The sequence below is a fragment of the Acinonyx jubatus genome, chromosome E4, assembly GCF_027475565.1.
Source record: "Acinonyx jubatus isolate Ajub_Pintada_27869175 chromosome E4, VMU_Ajub_asm_v1.0, whole genome shotgun sequence".
Classification (NCBI taxonomy): Eukaryota; Metazoa; Chordata; class Mammalia; order Carnivora; family Felidae; genus Acinonyx; species Acinonyx jubatus.
This window is the reverse complement of record NC_069395.1, coordinates 35,649,886-35,654,171: the sequence shown is the minus strand read 5'-3', so window position 1 is coordinate 35,654,171 and position 4,286 is coordinate 35,649,886.

Below are 4,286 nucleotides of genomic sequence, written 5' to 3'. Positions count from 1 at the left end.
TTAAAGAAGGGGCAAGATGGGGATTGGGTAGAAAGAGCTTCAGACTGTGGTGCAACTCTGAGAAAGTTTGAGTCAGTCCATTAGTGAGCTCCAGAGCAAATATTGCCTCTTGGAGAAATTTCCCTCTGAGCAGAAATGGTCAAACTCTAGATGCCCCACCGCATTCAGTCTTCAGCTCTATCTCTTCACAAAGAGAGCCCTTCCTTGCCTTGAACACTGCAACATATCCTTCACCATCTCCATGGTTCATACAGGCTTTCTTCCAGGAGAGAAAAGCTTAGCAGGAAATTAATGAGATAAGCTATAGCACCCATCTCTACAATTGATTGTAGGGTTGCAACTGGTACTCATTATTTTCTTCTTCCACTATCCATTCTAAATTTTACTCACACTGCGCTATCGCTTCTGGGGCTGTTGGCAGGTTACAGGGTGGTGTGGCCAACCCACATTTCTGAGGAGTCTGAGCCCCTGACTCCTTCATCAGGTCAGAGTTGCTGCACTTCTCCATTCACAGTCACAATTGGTCAATAGAGCACCAAGAAGCAAGCAAGAAGATCCTCTGCATTCCATAGGTATCCCTCTCTGCCCTTCCTGTAAAATGGGAGACTTACCTCCTCCTGGTAATCAGAGCTAATTACCTCTGACAAGATGGTGACTCTTTTCTCTCTTGCTCTCTTGATCGCTGGACACAGCAGTCCAAAGTGGCCAGTGGCAGTTTTAGGTTATAGTTCAATAGGACCCCAGCAATAGTGCTTCCTCTTTGAGGATCAAAACCTATAAGCCCTGTAGAGAGCAGAATTGTGGGAGCCCCCAGTGGGTCTTTAGAAATGATGGTCAGTGGGGCCACTCACATTTCCACTCCATGGTTCCCAAGCCATATGTAGAAACCTGACTAAGGGTAAAGTACATAAACTCCATCCTTCCGAAGTATGTTCCCAGGCTGGTACTCAGTTGTAACTTCAGCGGGTCATTCAGTACTCTGTCAGACCTGTTGCTGCTGGGTGGTGTGATAAATGAAATGCCCAGTAGATCCAATGGTCATGGGTCCCCCTCCTGCAGCTCCTTTGCTGTGAAGTTGCTCCCCTGGTCAGATGATAAAGGTGACTCCCAGTCACATGGATACTGTGAGTGATTCTATGCTTGTGAATTGGGCACTCCATAATGAATGTCACAATGGCACTGGCTGAGGCTCTATAGGCAAAAAAGGCAAATTCGTACCTGGAGTAAGCTTCTTCTCCTGTGAAAATGAATCACTAGTCCAGGGTAGTATGCTTTAAACTGAATGGTCAGTTGGTCTCTCAAAGAATAGTGCCATATTGTGAGCTCATTATCACTCTCTGTTGCTGGCAGCTTGGACATTCAGAAGCAGAGGTAGTTATATAGGTCTTGATAAGTAGGACTCCATGTTCTTGAGTTCATGCATAACCTCTATCCCTGACACCACTATCACTTTGTTCGTGCACCCATTGTGCCAGTTCTTGGGTTCCTGATGATAAAGGCAGGCTGAGGTCAACTGGCCAAGTCATTTTGTCTACTAGGTTGTTCAGTGCTTCTTACATGTTGAATGCATGCTGATGGGCCTGCCTATGCCACCATTGTAACAGGAGAGCCACAATGACACTTTAGGTTCCAGGTTAATTTCCTATGTCCAATAATCCCCCCAAATATCTGGGCATTCTCCTTTCTCTGAGTAAATGCCTGAAGGTCCTTTGGGGAAGGACTAGAAGAATCTTTAACTTATATTTTTGTGGGTACCTATTCACATTTTCAGTCAATAGATTTGGGGTCTGAGAATTGGCATAGGCCCAATTGGCTTAGGAATTAAGCAAGGGGTCACAACTTCTTACTGGGGCAACTGCCCTCAACCTTCTGCTTACCCATTCTTGCTTTCTCCTGATTGTATGAAGCAACACCTTTGTTGGTTTCCCATTTATTTTTGTCCCTAGGAATGCTCTGTTCACTTAATAGTCTCCATAGCTCCCTTGTTGATTAAGTCTCCTTAGCTGTCTCTCCATATTTATCGGTCATTACCATAATTGTTTTCCCTGACTTTTGGCAGCTAAGGGCCACCCACTGGCCTCTGTTGTTGCAGAATCCCACCGTCCCGACCACTATTGATGAGCCTTGTTCTGTGACTGCATCATCTACCATCAGCCCTGGCCTACAGAAAAGAGCCAATACTTGTCTTGGTGAGACTGGTGCCTGTCTCATTAGCACATTCCTAATAGTTTGGGAACTGATGTGACTTCTAGGCTCTCTTATAGAACATAATCCTCTGGTGGGTCTTCTGACTTCACATAACATATTTTCCAATATGGCCACTTTCTTGAGCCTTCTTAAAGCCTAGTGATTAACCTAGCAGCCAGGAGAAGAAGGAATAACTCCTTATGTGCAGTCCCTGTGCTAGTTACTAAACGCTGGAATGGGCCACTTAAGCTGCCCAGCCACTTCTCAGTTTTTCCTTTTTCTTTCTTTTTTTTAATGTTTATTTTTGAGAGAGAGAAAGACAGAGCAGGGGAGGGGCAGAGAGAGAGGGAGACACAGAATCCAAAGCAGGCTCCAGGCTCTGAGCTGTCAGCACAGAACCCCATGTGGGGCCCAAACCCACAAATCGGGAGATCATGACCTGAACTGAAGTCAGATGCTTAACCGACTGAGCCACCCAGGTGCCCCTGAGTTTCCTCTTTCTGATAATTTCTCCAAAATATTAGTTATTTCTAAAAGTTCACCTCATAAATTTACTTAATTACATCCTATATGTTTTACAAAAGAATTTCTTAAAAACACTACGATGGGGGCGCCTGGGTGGCCCAATCGGTTAAGCATCCAAGGTTAAGCGTCTGACTTTGGCTCAGGTCATGATCTACCAGTCCATGAGTTCAAGCCCTACATCGGGCTCTGTGCTGACCGCTCAGAGCCTGGAGCCTGCTTTGGATTCTGTGTCTCCCTCTCTCTCTGCCCCTCCCCCCTCCACTGGCGCTCTGTCTCTCTCTCTCAAAAATAAACATTAAAAAATAAATCCACAGTGATGATAAGAGGAGAGTGAATATTTGGGGGCTAAGTAATCATCATTGCAATATACATCATAAAGGTATGTTCCCTGTTGATAAGAATTTTTCTAATTACCTGTTATCGTACACCACAACCTAAAAAATTAGGATACTCTTCTTAGAAGAGTGTCTTTATCTTTTTTCCTTAGCAATTTATATTATGACAGCAAGAAGAGCAAACAAAAGTGCATCAGTGCCAAGTACTCCCTCTCCTCCTCATTTCACTAACATCCACTGCTCTCCAGCAAATATGCATATAAATAAAAGACCTACAAAGAAGATGTTTTGCCATGGAAATAATGAACCAAAACTACCCTACTGGGTAGTCACAGGGGATTTTGGCAATCTATCTTCCAAATGTGTGCAGCTGTATTCTAAGACAAGGATAAAATATTAGAAAAGCTTCACTTCATACTCATTGGCCCTATATTACACGTCCCCAAATTCTACTTTGCTTTCCAGTGCAATAGTCTTACTAATGACAATCAGAGTAATCATGGGACCTTATCCCTCTAGTCAGTAACAGTCCTTAGTCAGTCAAAGTATAATAATAGCTATCATTTATTGAACACCTACCATATACCACATCATTTAATCCCCAACACCACATAGATATTATTATATCCATATACCTTCATATTACACCTATATACCCATATAGAGGGAGGGGGCTGGTTGCTGTATCCTGCAAACACAAAACACTATTTGTTTGTTTGTTTGTTTAATTCAACTTTCCTCTTCCATTGTATATATGATTCTGGAAAGTCTCTTCCAATATGCTATAGAGTGGAGAGTAGTATAAATACACACACACACACATAAACCCATACATGCAAAAATATTATGAGAGGGTCTTAAACATAGTTCAAGGAATCAACACCTGAAATCATTATTATACTACCTGCTAACTAACTTGGATTTAAATAAAATTTTTAAAAATTAAAACAAAAAGAATATCAGGGGCGTCTGGGTGGCTCAATTGGTTAAGCGTCTGACTTCAGCTCAGGTCATGGTCTCATGGTTTGTGGGTTTGGGCCCCGTGTCGGGTTCTGTGCTGACGGTTCAGAGCCTGGAGCCTGCTTCAGATTCTGTGTCCCCCTCTCTCTCTCTCTGCTCCTCCCCCACTCACACTCTCTCTTTCTCTTTCAAAAATAATAAATAAACATTAAACATTTTTAAAAAAGAATATCATAAGGAAAAGAAAATACATTTTTAGTATTGTACTATGTTAAATCC